The sequence below is a fragment of the Macaca fascicularis genome, chromosome 5, assembly GCF_037993035.2.
Source record: "Macaca fascicularis isolate 582-1 chromosome 5, T2T-MFA8v1.1".
In the NCBI taxonomy this organism is placed as follows: domain Eukaryota; kingdom Metazoa; phylum Chordata; class Mammalia; order Primates; family Cercopithecidae; genus Macaca; species Macaca fascicularis.
Genome location: NC_088379.1, coordinates 48878445 through 48895256, shown reverse-complemented (window position 1 = coordinate 48895256; position 16812 = coordinate 48878445). Strand labels below are relative to the sequence as shown.

The window sequence follows — 16812 nt, the reverse complement described above, 5'->3', positions numbered from 1 at the left end:
TCTAGCTTCAGGGAGGTAGGGCTGTGGGGAAGAAGAGTGTTAGGAAAGAAAGCACATTTTTAAAAGATCGTCAATTACAGAAGAAAATAAATGAATTTCACTGGCCTATCCTAAGACCATTCTAGCCAATCAGGTTTTTGCAGCTCAGTTACTGCCCATTGGCTTGTAATCAGTATTTCCAAGTGGAAAACACTAGCCATTCTTTCCTTGAATCATTTTAAGTCTAAAGGGACAGCATCAGTAATTAGTAGCCCAGGCTGGAGTTAATCCCTAAGGAACTCTCATTTCCTGCCTCTATTTCAGTTTTTGTCCAGGAAATAAAGCCTTAAGATTCATAGCCAAGTACAACACTAGGTATTTTCACAAAAATTTATTCATTTATTTCCTACCACAAAATGGTATGCCTACTTTACACATTTAAAAAATGGAAGCTCAGAGTTTAAGCAGCTTGCCAAAAAGATCCAACAACTAGCATTAGCTAAAATTTGAATTCAAGACATGTAACTCCAAATCCAGTACTCCTTTATTAAGTGGAAGCTCTTTGTCTTTAGGAAGTAACTTTACTTATGAAAGCAATGGCAATTTTATTTTCTAGTTGTTCCTACTAAAGATAGTACTATTTGTTCTTCCTTAAAACATTTGGACAAAATGATCAAGTATTTTTGTCCCGAATAACTTAAAAAAAAAAAAAAAAAAAACCACAAAACCCATGTTTACTTTGTGTATCTTCCACCAAGGGTGTAACCAGACTGGTGACAAGAAATATGACTCACGAGCAGCATCTTGGCAAAGAATTCTTAGTATCTCTAGATACATCTGACACACAGGGGAAATGTTACCTACATGAAACTACATTTTCTTTTCCTGTGAGGAGCTCCCACTATCTTTAATTCAAATCAGCCATAATCATAACACAATGCCTCAATGTTAAATACAGTATAATATTCATAATATTAAGGAAATAATTTCTTGGCAGAATCTGCCAAAGGCAAATACAAATAAAAAATTACTGTTGAGGTAGTCATGGTGGCTCGTGCCTGTAATCCCAGCACTTTGGAAGGCCAAGGTGAGAGGACTGTTTAAGCCCAGAAGTTCCAGATTATAGTAAACTATGATTGTGACTATTAGCAATTAAACACAGCAATGTATTATGTCATTTAATGAGTTCTGAGCAATTCTTTTATTAATGAGAAAATGAGATAATAACCTTAGAAAAAAACTCCAATATCACGAGTACTTAACTATTAACCTTATTCTTCTGTGAATAAAATAATATACTTCCATATTGTGACTTTTGATTTAAAAAAGACAGGTTCCATAATCTTGCATATCCGCTAAAATGTAAATGCAAAATATTTCTGCCTTCGTCTACTGTTCTTACCTTCTGCTGAAGCTAAACTAAATAGTGGTGTGTTAGATCCAGCTTGTACCAGCTCATGAGAGCCGATGGCTAAGTTTTCAGAAATTTTGGACATCCAGCTGTCAAACTACAAATAGCTTGGGACTAGCCAAAGTAAGAATATTTGCACCACAGCAATCAGCAAACACTAAAAATTGGGGCTTTTTTTTTTTCCTGGCTAACTGGTTGTTATAAATTTGTCAGTACATCAGCACTGTGCTTAGGCCACACTAGTGCTTCAGCAGCTAATATTTTTATCTTCTTTTCTTCTCTTCTTTACTTCTCTTTTCCTCTGTAAACACTGATTTTATACTTTTATTTTTTCCCCAAAGGCCTTGCCTTGAAAATACTTAGACTACTTCAAAAAGTTCAGATATTGTGACTAATGATGTAAAGTAAAAATATTTTTTCACCAAAATATTCTCACAGAAAGTGTATCCCTGATTCCTTACCTGATTGGCCTGATTTATCATATTCTACTACTTTAAAAGCAATGTCTCTATTCCTTGTCAGGGTGCTAAGAGCAAATTTTTATTCCCTCCAGTGAATATTGTGCTTGAAGCTTATACATGTATTCCTCATAAAACAGAAATGCATAATATTATCAATACTAAAATGTCTACAGTCTTTTGTCTAAGCAATATATTTTGTGCATGATATTACACATTCGCAGAGACCTTTTGCATTAAACTATGAATCATTATGCAAAAACAGAATACAAAATTGATTAGTTTCCTTTTACCGAAGAAGAAATAAAGACAGATTGAAATTTCTGTAAAGGCAATGAAACTAAGAAACAATGTTTAAACAACCTCAATATGTGATTAAAAAAATTCTGGTTTGATTCACAAAAATGCTGCATTACAGGGACAAGCAATAGACTAGCAAGAATAGCTGGCAGTAAAAAAGTTCTGGAGTCAGGCAGATACGAATTTCAAATTCTGTTCCTCCATTCACTATGTATGTGACCTCAGGAAAAGTAAATCAAACTACCCTAAGCTACATTTTCCTTAATAGTAAATGGAGATGAGTATGATACTGGCTTTACAATGCTGTAAGAAAAGACAGTCAGAATACATGTGATATGACTACCACATGGAAGGCAATCAATGTTTAGTTATGACATGATTGGCATTGGTTACTGCAAAACCAACCAATGACTTTGAATTGGAATTAAGAAAAAAAATTAATCATTTTAATAAACAAAGAGTATGTTCCACATTCTTACAGCCAGTATATGATAAATGTGGTAGGGACTGCAGCTCAAGATCCATCATACCTTGCTCCTGTAATGGGCTTTCACATATTACAGAGGCTATAAAACAAAGTAAGCAAGGTTTACACAGACTCCTTTGCAAATAGGTTCTCATTGCAATTTAGGTTCAGCCAATCAAACTTACTTGCCCCAGCTTTTTTTTTTCCAAATAGTGTCTCACTGTAACTCGCACTGGAGTACAGTGACACGACCATGGCTCACTTCATCCTCAACCTTCCAGACTCAGGCAATCATCCTGCCTCAGTCTCCTGAGTAGGTGGTACTACAGGTGCATATCACCATGTCCAGCTAATTTTTGTATTTTTTGCAGAGACAGAGTTTTGCTCTGTTGCCCAGGCTGGTCTTGAACTCTTGAGCTCAAGATATCCACCTGCCTTGGCCTCCCAAAGTGCTGGGATTACAGGCATGAGCCACCGCACATGGCCTTGCCTAAGCTTTGAAAAGGAGAAGTGAAGCAGAGACCACACTGTCCATGATATACATACATTTTTTAGCTGAAGTGTTGGACAGAGATCCCAGTACCCAGTAATTATCCTGCTGGCTGCTGGGAGGCAGTGCATGTCACATCTATTTGCCTGGTCATAATAGTTATAGTATGACGGGAGCAAGCAGCAGTAGAGGCAGCTTTTTGCAATGGCACTGAACTATGTGTTCTAGAGCAGGGGTTGAGAACTTTCTCAGTTAAGGGTCAGATACAAAATATTTTGCTATGCGGTTTTTGTTACAACTACTTAACACTGCCACTGTAGTGTGAAAGCAGCCATATATAATAGGTAAGTGAGCATGTATTGCTGTGTTCAAATAAACGCTGACATTTGAATTTCACATTTTTTTCATTTTTAATTTGAGAAAGTATTTTGCTATGTTGTCCAGGATATTCTCAAATGCCTGGCCTAAAGCAATTCTCCTCCCACCTTGGCCTCCCAAGTAGCCAAGACTACACTACAGGTGCCCACCACTGTGCCCATTGTGAATTTATTAATTTTTAAGTGTCATAAAACATTATTTTTCCTTTGATTTTTTCAAATATTTAAAAATATAACAACCATTCTTAGTCTGTAAGACATAGACAAGCAGGTGATAGGCCAGATTTTGCCTGAAGGCCATAGTTTGCCACCCTACAACAGTCTCCTGATCCACACCGACAGCCGCAGCTCCCTTAGAAACCAGTGTTGAGGTATACCACTGGGAGATGTTTTTAAATTTAACCATGAGTCCAAAATCTGTTTTGTCTGCCCTTTCCTCTCCTCCATGATTTTGTAAGCCACTAATGCCATGTAATAAGTATTTTCCTGCGTAAACTGCTAGAACAGATTCTATTCTCTGCAACTAAATCCTGACTGACTCATAGTGCCACACATACATAAGCACTTTTTATTTTCAACCAAAAAAAAAAAAAAACCCTTATTATCTTTCAGGTGTACACCATGAAATATTCATTTACAAATTAATTTTAATGCATTAAAAATGTTACTTTACAACTAAAAAACTATACACAACAGAATGTCATTTTAAGAATACACTATTTAATTGAAATTTATTTCAAACTAGGCACATAAATCACCTAATCCAGAAGAATCTACAGATTCCGCAGAACACCATGATAAACATAAGAAAAGCCTAATTAATAATTTGAAAGTATTTATTATGTATGAACCACCATTATATAATATAAAATTATATAATGGGGAAGAAAAACTGTTCACCTCCTTTCAGTGATTAGGGAACCTGCATTAGATTACAGAATGAAAAAGCAGAAAACAGGAGAACTCACTAGACATTTTGCTTATGGAAACTCTACTTTTTGTTTTTAGGGAAGCATAAATGCATCTCTAAAGTCTATGATGGCTCTAGAGTATTTTAAGTGGCAACTGCACAATCTTTGAGCACTACATTCATTTCTCTCCAGGCATTAAAAAGTCAAATTGGGACAGACCTTCAGTTCACATCAATAACAGTACAACTAATCTTTCCTGGAAGGTACAGCAGAGAATAACCCTGGAAACAGAAACTATCTAAAGGTAATTTAGAAAAATGGCCTTCAAATTTTTTTTGTATGCAATCCCTCACATAAGTCAGAATCTTTACTATTTTTAGGTTGATATTTCAACCTGAGTTTAAAGAGTTACAAAGGATGGCATTATAAGCATTGACAGTTTTAAATAAAATAATATATCAGGCTTTGGAATGTATTCATGGGATCTAAATGTAGCATTACAATCAACATCCTCTATTACATATATATATTTTTTAAGTTATTCTTTAACAGTCAGAAATTTAAACTTATTTTGAATCAAAATTCAGGCATTATATAATCTGTTATAAAGTGTGTGTGTGTGCGCGTGCGCATGTGTATAAGAATCTCCAAAAAAAAGGACTCTAAAAAAAGGTATTACTAAATACTTTTTAAAGTATATTGAAGGGTTTAAAATACTTGTTAAAAAGTATTTTAAAGGTCACTAAAACTAGTAACCATCATTTTGTTAATATCAAATATCCAATATTTGATGAGTTCAAAATCTCATAAATGTCATAGTTGATTTTTATATTTTATATGAATCAGGTTCAAAATAAAGACCACTTATTGCTATTGGCTGATAATGTCTCTTAAGCCTCTCATATAGATCTCCCAGTTTATACTGGGCACAGGAACTCTGTGTTGTCTACTGTTTGCTGAATAATTTATTCAACAAATATTTATTAAGCAACCACTATGTGTCCGGCAATGTTTTAGATGCTAAGAATGTAGAGGAAGAACAGAAGCCTGCTAAAGTTCTGTGTCCTTTTGGAGTTTAGATTCTCATGAGAGAGAGAAAAAAATAAACAAAGAAATCAATTATGTCTGATGGTTATGAAAAAAATTCAGTGAGCTTTGAAAATATAATGTTCCTAGGGTTGCTGTTTCAGTCTGCATGGTCAAGGAACGTTTCTCTGAGGGATTCACACCAGAACAGAAACCTGAATGAATGAGGGAGCAATCCCTAAGAATTTCAAGGGGAATAAAATTCCAGGCTAAGGAACAATTAAAACCGAAAGGCTTGAAGTAAGATTGTGCTTCACATGGCTGAAGAACTGTAATGAAGCCAGTAGGGTTGGGGAGCAGAATTAGAGAAGGGGAGAGTGTTAAGCTCTCATATGTCTGCATTGTGATTCAGTATTTACTACTCTTCAGCTGCTTTCCACCAACTGAGACCAAGGAGATGGCTCTATATACTACCTCCTCTACTATGCTGCTTCTTGCCACTCTTTTCTGCAAAAAAAAAAAAAAAAAAAAGGTACATCTGTGTCTTTCCCTGCAGCTTTGCCTTGCCTGAGACTTTGTAGTCCCCTCACTACCTACCATGTGAGAGCTCTGCTGTGTTTAAAATCTGTAGATATTTGCACACTTCTCAATTTGCTTCAATGTTCACAATGTTTGGCAGCTCTTCTCATGATCTGAGGCTTGGGATTACTGTTTTCTCCTCATTTCACTTAAGTTAAAAGATTTCTTCCTTATTCTTTATTATTTTTGTTATATTCAGTTAACATTAGGAAGAAGAATAGAATACAAATGCTTTTACTTGGTCATTTTGAATGAAATCCTTTTCCTCACCTACTGTTGATAAATTTAGAGTAGGTACACCTAGAGAACTTACATTTCTAAATCTCTATTTTTTATTTCAATTTCTAGATTTTCCTATTTGAAAATCTGAGAAATTCTAGACCACCAACATCTATAGACTTACAACTATTGTTTAAAAAATAGGCCAGCTACGGTGGCTCAAGCCTGTAATTCCAGCACTTTGGGAGGCCGAGGCAGGCAGATCGCAAGGTCAAGAGTTCAAGACCAGAATGGCCAAGATGGTGAAACCCCATCTCTACTAAAAACACACACACACACACACACACACACACACACATTAGCCAGGTGTGGTGGCAAGCGCCTGTAATCCCAGCTACTCAGGAGGCTGAGGCAGAGAATTGCTTGAACCTGGGAAGTGGACGTTGCAGTGAGCCGAGGCTGCATCACTGCACTCCACCCTGGGTGACAGAGCAAGACTTCATCTCAAAAAAAAACAAAAGTAATTAAAAAAATAATAATAATTTAGCACAGCATCAACTTTAAATGTATATTAAAGACTCTATACGGAACATAAACTTGGAAACTATAGCAAATTTCTACCATGATCCTTACATCCAAACTAAGGAATAACAAAAGGCAAATAAATGTCCACATTCAAATGGATATGCAATGAAGAGAGAATAAGCAAAATATCAAAACAATATATGTTAAATAAATACAGCATTATTACTTTCGAGAACATAAAACTGTGGTTATGCTGATAAAAGCTTACTCTGTTTTCTACTTTAAATAACAGTCCAATTGTCATGTACTTATGTATAAGTGATTTGCATGAAAAGTATTCTGAATCATCTAACAGCACTGTTTAAAAACCCAGCTCTTGGCCAGGTGCAGGGGCTCACACCTGTAATCTCCGCACTTTGGGAGGCTGAGGTGGGCAGATCACTTGAGGTGAGGAGTTCGAGACCATCCTGGCCAACATGGTGAAACCCCAATTCTACTAAAAATTAGGCTGGGTGCAGTGCCTCACCCCTGTATTCCTAGCACTCTGGGAGGTCAAGGCGGGCGGATCGCCTGAGGTCAGGAGTTCAAGACCAGTCTGGCCCACATAATGAAACCCTGTCTCTACTAAAAATACAAAAATTAGCCAGGCATGGGGCACACGCCTGTATTCCCAGCTACTCAGGAGGCTGAGACACGAGAATTGCTTCAACCCAGGAGGCAGAGGATGCAGTGAGCCCAGATCGCATCACTGCACTCCAGCCTGGGTGACAAAGTGAGACTCAGTCTGAAAAAAAAAAAAAAAAAAAATTAGCCAGTTGTGGTGGCACACGCCTGTAATCCCAGTTATTCAGGAGGTTAAAACATGAGAATCACTTGAACCTGGGGGGAGGAGGTTGCAGTGAGCCAAGATTGCACCACCGCACTTCAGGCTGGGCAACAGAGCAAGACTCAGTCTCAAAAAAAAAAAAAAAAAAAAAAAAAAAAAGTCAGCTTTTTCAAGTAAGTGAACATTTTTCTCATACTTGATTAATAAGTTACTAAAAAGTAACTTATTAAACTCTTTCCTCAGAAATGTAAAACTCAGGTTAGCTTTTACTAAACTTTAAAAACACTGAATTAGTGACCTCACATGATTATAAGCTCAGAGTTCAAAAATTGTATATGTTAACATTTACTTTCTTATTCATTTAATAACACTTTTTACATGCAAGTACTATGCTAGAAACTAGTGATGGAAAGATAAATCAATCACATGCTACCCTGTAGGGGCTCATGGTTAAGTGAAAAAATATAATAGAAGCAATGTGATAAGTATTACAATGAATAATAAATAAAGAAACAAAGTGCTATGGAGAACACAGGGAAAAGGCAGTTAACTATCAATAGAGAAAGTGACATCTGAACTAAGCCTTAGAAATTGAAGAGAAGTTCATTCAGCTGACAATGGACTAGAACTTATTTCCAGCAAATAAACTGTGTACACAGACAAGAAAGCCCAAGATACGCTGCTGGGTTGGCCAAGTAGTTCTGCATAGTTGGAACGAAGGGTGAATGTGGAGAAAAGCTGGAGATGAAGCTCGCGAAGAAAAGCCAGTCACAGGAAGAGCCTAAAAGGCCTTACATCTTAGACTAACAATAAACTGTTAAGTAGGAGGGTTATGTATGTTGAGAAAATATTTCTAAATATAGTGTGATATGTGGGATAGATGTATCTTAATGATGCTTTCAGCCATAAAGGCAGAGCCAGTGGAGGTAAGGGTGAGGCACAGCGGTATGAGAGATTACAAGTAATGCCACTGACACAGGGGTAACAATCTAGGAAGTAGATATCCTTCAGGATCAAAGGAAAAAGAGATCAAGAGGACTCAGAATTCCAGGTTGGGTGATATGAACAACAGTAGTGCCATTAATTAAGCTGGAAATAAATTGAAGGAATAAGAATTAGTGCGAAAGATAAAAAGAGACAAATTGGAACATGGTGAAAAGGGTGAAAGAGGCCGGGCACGGTGGCTCATGCCTGTAATCCTAGCACTTTGGGAGGCCGAGGTGGACAGATCATGAGGTCAAGAGATAAGAGACCGGGCGTGCCTAAGATGGCCGAATAGGAACAGAAACAGCCTCCAGCTCCCAGTGTGAGTGACACAGAAGATGGGTGACTTCTGCATTTTCAACTGAGGTACTGGGTTCATCTCACTGGGTCGTGTCGGACAATTGGTGCTGGTCCGCTGGTGCAGCCCGACCAGTGAGAGTTGAAACAGAGCGAGGCATTGCCTCACCTAGGAAGCGCAAGGGGGAAGAGAATTCTCTTTCCTAGCAAAAAGAAATTGAGACACACAACACCTGGAAAATCAGGTAACTCCCACCCTAATACTGTGCTTTACCAAGGGTCTTAGCATATGGCACACCAGGAGATTATATCCCACACTTGGCACGGAGGGTCCCACGCCCAAGGAGCCTCCCTCATTGCTGGCACAGCAGTCTGAGATCTAACAGCAAGGCAGCAGCGAGGCTGGAGGAGGGGCGCCCGCTATTGCTGAGGCTTAAGTAGGTAAACAAAGCCATCAGGAAGCTCGAATTGGGTGGAGCCCACCACAGCTCAAAGAGGCGAGCCTGCCTCTGTAGACTCCTCCTCTGGGGACAGGGCATAGCTAAACAAAAAGCAGCAGAAACCTCCGCAGAGGTAAATGCCCCCGTCTGACAGCTTTGAAGAGAGCAGTGGATCTCCCAGCATGGAGGTTGACATCTGAGAATGGACACACTGCCTGCTCAAGTGGGTCCCTGACCCCTGAGTAGCCTAACGGGGAGACATCACCTACTAGGTGCAGACCAACACTTCACACCTCACACAGCGGGGTACACCCCTGAGACAAAGCTTCTAGAGCAAGAATCAGACAGCAACACTCACTGTTCAGCAATATTCTATCTTCTGCAGCCTCCGCTGCTGATACCCAGGCAAACAGGTCTGGAGTGGACGTCAAGCAAACTCCAACAGACCTACAGCTGAAGGTCCTGATTGTTAGAAGGAAAACAAACCAACAGAAAAGACACCCACACCAAAATCCCATCAGTACGTCACCATCATCAAACACCAAAGGCAGATAAAACCACAAAGATGGGGAAAAAGCAGTGCAGAAAAGCTGGAAATTCAAAAAATCAGAGTGCATCTACCCCTCCAAAGGAACGCAGCTTATCACCAGCAACGGAACAAATCTGGACGGAGAATGACTTTGACGAGTCGAGAGAAGAAGGCTTCAGTCGATCAAATTTCTCAGAGCTAAAGGAGGAACTACATAACCAGTGCAAAGAAACTAAAAATCTTGAAAAAAGATTTGACGAATGGCTAACTAGAATAACCAATGTAGAGAAGTCCTTAAAAGAACTGATAGAGATGAAAACCATAACATGAGAACTATGTGACAAATGCACAAGCTTCAGTAAGTGACTCGATCATCTGGAAGAAAGCGTATCAGTGACTGAAGATCAAATGAATGAAATGAAGCAAGAAGTCTAGAGAAAAAAGAGGAAAAGGAAATGAACAGAGCCTCCAAGAAATATGGGATTATGTGAAAAGACCAAATCTACATCTGACTGCTGTGCCTGAAAATGACAGGGAAAATGGAACCAAGTTGGAAAACACTCTGCAGGATATCATCCAGGAGAACTTGCCCAACCTAGTAAGGCAGGTCAACATTCAAATTCAGGAAATACAGAGAACACCACAAAGCTACTCCTCGAGAAGAGCAACTCCAAGACACATAATTGCCAGATTCACCAAAGTTGAAATGAAGGAAAAAATATTAAGGGCAGCCAGAGAGAAAGGTCGGGTTACACACAAAGGAAAGCCCATCAGACTAACAGCAGATCTCTCAGCAGAAACTCTCCAAGCCAGAAGAGAGTGGGGGCCAATATTCAACATTCTTAAAGAATTTTCAACCCAGAATTTCATATCCAGCCAAACTAAGTTTCATAAGTGAAGGAGAAATAAAATCCTTTACAGACAAGCAAATGCTTAGAGATTTTGTCACCACCAGACCTGCCCTACAAGAGACCCTGAAGGAAGCACTAAACATGGAAAGGAACAACCGGTACAAGCCATTGCAAAAACATGTCAAAATGTAAAGTCCATCGATGCTAGGAAGAAACTGCATCAACTAGCAAGCAAAATAACCAATTAATATCATAATGAGAGGATCAAGTTCACACATAACAATATTAACCTTAAATGTAAATGGACTATATGGTCCAATTAAAAGACACAGATTGGCAAATTGGATAAAGAGTCAAGACCCATCAGTTTCCTGTATTCAGGAGACCCATCTCACATGCAGAGACACACACAGGCTCAAAATATAGGGATGGAGGAAGATCTACCAAGCAAATGGAAAACAAAAAAAAAGCAGGGGTTGCAATCCTACTCTCTGATAAAACAGACTTTAAACCATCAAAGATCAAAAGAGGCAAAGAAGGCCATTACATAATGGTAAAGGGATGAATTCATCAGGAAGAGCTAACTATCCTAAATATATATGCACCCAATACAGGAGCACCCAGATACATAAAGCAAGTCCTTAGAGACTTACAAAGAGACTTAGACTCCCATACAATAATAATGGGAGACTTCAACACCCCACTGTCAACATCAGACAGATCAACGAGACAGAAAGTAACAAGGATATCCAGGAATTGAACTCAACTCTGCACCAAGCGCACCTAATAGACATCTACAGAACTCTCCACCCCAAATCAACAGAATATACATTCTTCTCAGCACCACATCACATGTATTCCAAATTTGACCACATAGTTGGAAGTAAAGCACTCCTCAGCAAATGTAAAAGAACAGAAATTACAACAAACTGTCTCTCATACCACAGTGCAATCAAACTAGAACTCAGGACTAAGAAACTCAATCAAAACCGCTCAACTACATAGAAACTGAACAACCTGCTCCTGAATGACTACTGGGTACATAACAAAATGAAGGCAGAAATAAAGATATTCTTTGAAACCAATGAGAAAAAAGCTACAACATACCAGAAAACCTGGGACACATTTAAAGCAGTGTGTAGAGGGAAATTTATAGCATTAAATGCCCACAAGAGAAAGTAGGAAAGATCTAAAATTGACACCCTAGCATCACAATTAAAAGAACTAGAGAAGCAAGAGCAAACACATTCAAAAGCTAGCAGAAGGCAAGAAATAACTAAGATCAGAGCAGAACTGAAGGAAATAGAGACACAAAAAACTTTTCAAAAAAAATCAATGAATCCAGGAGCTGATTTTTTGAAAAGATCAACAAAACTGATAGACCACTAGCAGGACTAATAAAGAAGAAAAGAGAGAAGAATCAAATAGATGCAATAAAAAATGATAAAGGGGATATCACCACCGACCCCACAGAAATACAAACTACCATCAGAGAATACTATAAACACCTCTACACAAATAAACTTGAAAACCTAGAAGAAATGGATAATTTCCTGGACCCTTACACTCTCCCAAGACTAAACCAGGAAGAAGTTGAATCCCTGAATAGACCAACAGCAGGCTCTGAAATTGAGGCAATAATTAATAGCCTACCAACCAAAAAAAGTCCAGGACCAGATGGATTCACAGTCGAATTCTACCAGAGGTACAAGGAGGAGCTGGTACTATTCCTTCTAAAACTATTCCAATCAATAGAAAAACAGGGAATCCTCCCTAACTCATTTTACGAGGCCAACATCATCCTGATATCAAAGCCAGACAGAGATACAACAAAAAAAGATAATTTTAGACCAATATCCCTGATGAACATCGATGCAAGAATCCTTCATAAAATACTGGCAAACCGAATCCAGCACCACATCAAAAAACTTATCCACCATGATCAAGTGGCTTTCATCACTGGGATGAAAGGCTGGTTCAACATACGCAAATCAATAAATGTAATCCAGCATATAAACAGAACCAAAGACAAAAACCACATGATTATCTCAATAGATGCAGAAAAGGCCTTTGACAAAATTCAACAGCTCTTCATGCTAAAAGTTCTCCATAAATTCGGTATTGATGGAACGTATCTCAAAATCATAAGAGCTATTTATGACAAACCCACAGCCAATATCATACTGAATGGGCAAAAACTGGAAGCATTCCCTTTGAAAACTGGCACAAGACAGGGATGCCCTCTCTCACCACTCCTATTCAACATAGTGTTGGAAGTTCTGGCTAGGGCAATCAGGCAAGAGAAAGAAATCAAGGGTATTCAGTTAGGAAAAGAAGAAGTCAAATTGTCCCTCTTTGCAGATGACATGATTGTATATTTAGAAAACCCCACTGTCTCAGCCCAAAATCTCCTTAAGCTGATAAGCAACTTCAGCAAAGTCTCAGGATACAAAATTAATGTGCAAAAATCACAAGCATTCTTATACACCAGTAACAGACAAACACAGAACCAAATCATGAATGAACTCCCATTCACAATAGCTTCAAAGAGAATAAAATACCTAGGAATCCAACTTATAAGGGATGTAAAGGACCTCTTCAAGGAGAACTACAAACCACTGCTCAGTGAAATCAAAGAGGACACAAACAAATGGAAGAACATACCATGCTCATGGATAGGAAGAATCAATATTGTGAAAATGGCCATACTGCCCAAGGTAATTTACAGATTCAATGCCATCCTCATTAAGCTACCAATGACTTTCTTCACAGAATTAGAAAAAACTGCTTCAAAGTTCATATGGAACCACAAAAGACCCCGCATTGCCAAGACAATCCTAAGCCAAAAGAACAAAGCTGGAGGCATCACGCTACCTAACTTCAAACTATACTACAAGGCTACAGTAACCAAAACAGCATAGTACTGGTACCAAAACAGAGCTATAGACCAATGGAACAGAACAGAGCCCTCAGAAATAATACCACACATCTACAGCCATCTGATCTTTAACAAACCTGACAAAAACAAGAAATGGGGAAAGGATTCCCTATTTAATAAATGGTGCTGGGAAAATTGGCTAGCCATAAGTAGAAAGCTGAAACTGGATCCTTTCCTAACTCCTTATACGAAAATTAATTCAAGATGGATTAGAGACTTAAATGTTAGACCTAAAACCATAAAAACCCTAAAAGAAAATCTAGAAAATACCATTCAGGACATAGGCATGGGCAAGGACTTCATGTCTAAAACACCAAAAGCAACGGCAACAAAAGCCAAAATTGACAAATGGGATCTAATTAAACTAAAGAGCTTCTGCACAGCAAAAGAAACTACATAGGCATGGGCAAGGACATAGGCATGGGCAAGGGCATGACATGGGCAAGGACTTCATGTCTAAAACACCAAAACAATGGCAACAAAAGCCAAAACTGACAAATGGGATCTCATTAAACTAAAGAGCTTCTGCACAGCAAAAGAAACTACCATCTTAGTGAACAGGCAACCTACAGAGTGGGAGAAAATATTTGCAATCTACTCATCTGACAAAGGGCTAATATCCAGAACCTATAAAGAACTCAATCAAATTTACAAGAAAAAAACAACCCCATCAAAAAGTGGGCAAAGGATATGAACAGATACTTCTCAAAAGAAGACATTCATACAGTCAACAGACACATGAAAAAATGCTCATCATCACTGGCCATCAGAGAAATGCAAATCAAAACCACAATGAGATACCATCTCACACCAGTTAGAATGGCAATCATTAAAAAGTCAGGAAACAACAGGTGCTGGAGAGCATGTGCAGAAATAGAAACACTTTTACACTGTTGGTGGGACTGTAAACTAGTTCAACCATTGTGGAAAACAGTGTGGTGATTCCTCAAGGATCTAGAACTAGAAATATCATTTGACCCAGCCATCCCGTTACTGGGGATATACCCAAAGGATTATAAATCATGCTGCTATAAAGACACATGCACACATACGTTTATTGTGGCGCTATTCACAATAGCAAAGACTTGGAATCAACCCAAATGTCCATCAGTGTCAGACTGGATTAAGAAAATGTGGCACATATACACCATGGAATACTATGCAGCCATAAAACAGGATGAGTTCGTGTCCTTTGTAGGCACATGGATGCAGCTGGAAACCATCATTCTCAGCAAACTATGGCAAGAACAGAAAACCAAATACCGCATGTTCTCACTCATAGGTGGGAACTGAACAATGAGACCACTTGGACACAGGAAGGGGAACATCACACACTGGGTCCTATTGTGGGGAGGGGGGAGGGGCGAGGGATAGCATTAGGAGATATACCTAATGTAAATGACGAGTTAATGGGTGCAGCACACCAGCATGGCACATATATACATATGTAACAAACCTGCACGTTGTGCACATGTACCCTAGAACTTAAAGTATAATTTAAAAAAAAAGAAAAAAAAAAAAAGAGATAAGAGACCATCATGGCCAACATGTTGAAACCCCGTCTCTACTAAAAATATAAAAATTAGCTGGCCGTGGTGGTGGGCTCCTGTAATTCCAGCTACTCAGGAGGCTGAGGCAGGAGAATCGCTTGAACCTGGGAGGCAGAGGTTGCAGTGAACTGAGATTGCGCCACTGTGCTCCAGCCTGGCAACAGAGCGAGACTATGTCTCAAAAAATAAAATAAAATAAAATATAAAAAGGTGAAAGAAAATGTAAAGCAAAAAAATCCCAGGACATGAGTTTAAGAGAGGAAAATCAGATGTAAGGCCCTAAATAACACATCCAACACAAGAAATAGTATACCAAATAACAAGTAGAGACCCTCAATTTCAAGGAATGTGAGGCTGTTTTCTATTTTTCAAAGTAGAAAAAACTATAAGCATTATTTATAAAACTAAAAAAGCATTTTTAGCCATTAAGAATTTTTTTTTTTTGAAATTTAATATATGCACGGGGTTTAAAATACCATACTGAAAAGAATACATAGTAAAAGTAAATATCCCACTACAGGGCTCCAGTTCCCCTCCCTAGAACTGTCATCACTAATTTCTTGAATATCTTTCAAAGATATGTTAAATGTGTATAAGCATATAGGTATATATATAACATATATCCTCCTTTAAATAGTCTATTAGAAGCAGTTCTCAAGACACATTTTCTATTTCCTAAATATGATAGTACAGTAATCAAATTTATAATGGTAGCTCTATAAATCAAGTCAATATAAAAAGCCCTGTCTACACATAAGTAATTAACAGTATTTGTTTATCAATAAATCCAGTGATAGTAAAGATTAAAAACAAAAACCCACTAATTTTTCTTCCCAGAGACTGACCTTTAGGGAATTCCTTGGGTAACAGGTTCTGAATGTGTGAGCACAATAGGGCCCATTCGCTTGAAGTTAATTTACTGAAGACTTGAAATCTGGGCTCCAACTAGAAAGAGGGGGAAAAAGGTTATCAATTAGTCTCTAATTCAGAATATTTTCCTCAACACAGGTAGCCCGGGTCCACTATCTCACACATGAGGGCTTTTCAAGCTTGGTTGGATACTGGAATCAACTAAGAAGCTTTAAAAAATGCTCTGAAGCCTGGAAGCCACTCTGTTCAAATCACAAGTCTCTGGGGCTAGAGCCTGGGCAGGGTTTTTACGGGTTTCCCAACTGATTCTAATGTGCATCCAGGGTTGAGAACCACTGCCAGAGAAATATAAAATCAGACGGTATGGAGGTCACCTATAAACTTTTCAGCTTGTTGCTAAACAATGTTTGAGTATGGAAATGCACTATTTTTTAATTATTTTATTTTATTTTATTTTTTGAGATGCAGTTTCACTCTTGTCACCTAGGCTGGAGTGCAGTGGCCTGATCCTGGCTTACTGCAATCTCTACCTCCCAGGTTCAAGCAATTCTCCTGCCTCAGCCTCTGAGTAGCCGGAATTACAGGTGTACACCACCACGCCCAGCTAATTTTTATATTTAGTAGAGACGGAGTTTCACCATGTTGGCCAGGCTGATCTTGAACTCCTCCTGACCTCAGGTGATCTGCCTGCCTCAGTCTCCCAAAGGGGAAATGCACTTTTAAAATACTTGGGCAAAGGTGGCTGTAAATAACCAGAGTGTTCCTAATGCAGGACAAAGTGACGCT

The 16812-nt window shown here is 38.5% G+C and overlaps 1 protein-coding gene across 13 annotated transcripts in view; it reads right to left on the bottom strand.

Moving 5' to 3' along the window:
• The window catches only part of WDFY3 (WD repeat and FYVE domain containing 3), a 309189-nt gene that overhangs the window by 220506 nt on the left and 71871 nt on the right, over window positions 1–16812 (bottom strand). For 9 of the 13 annotated variants that reach the window (XM_045392358.3, XM_045392361.3, XM_074039773.1 and 6 more), the window contains one exon: window positions 16002–16101. The exons of the other annotated variants lie outside the window; for them this stretch is intronic. The gene's annotated coding sequence lies outside the window, so the exon portion shown is untranslated. The remainder of the gene's footprint in view (window positions 1–16001; window positions 16102–16812) is intronic. 13 annotated transcript variants of the gene reach the window in all.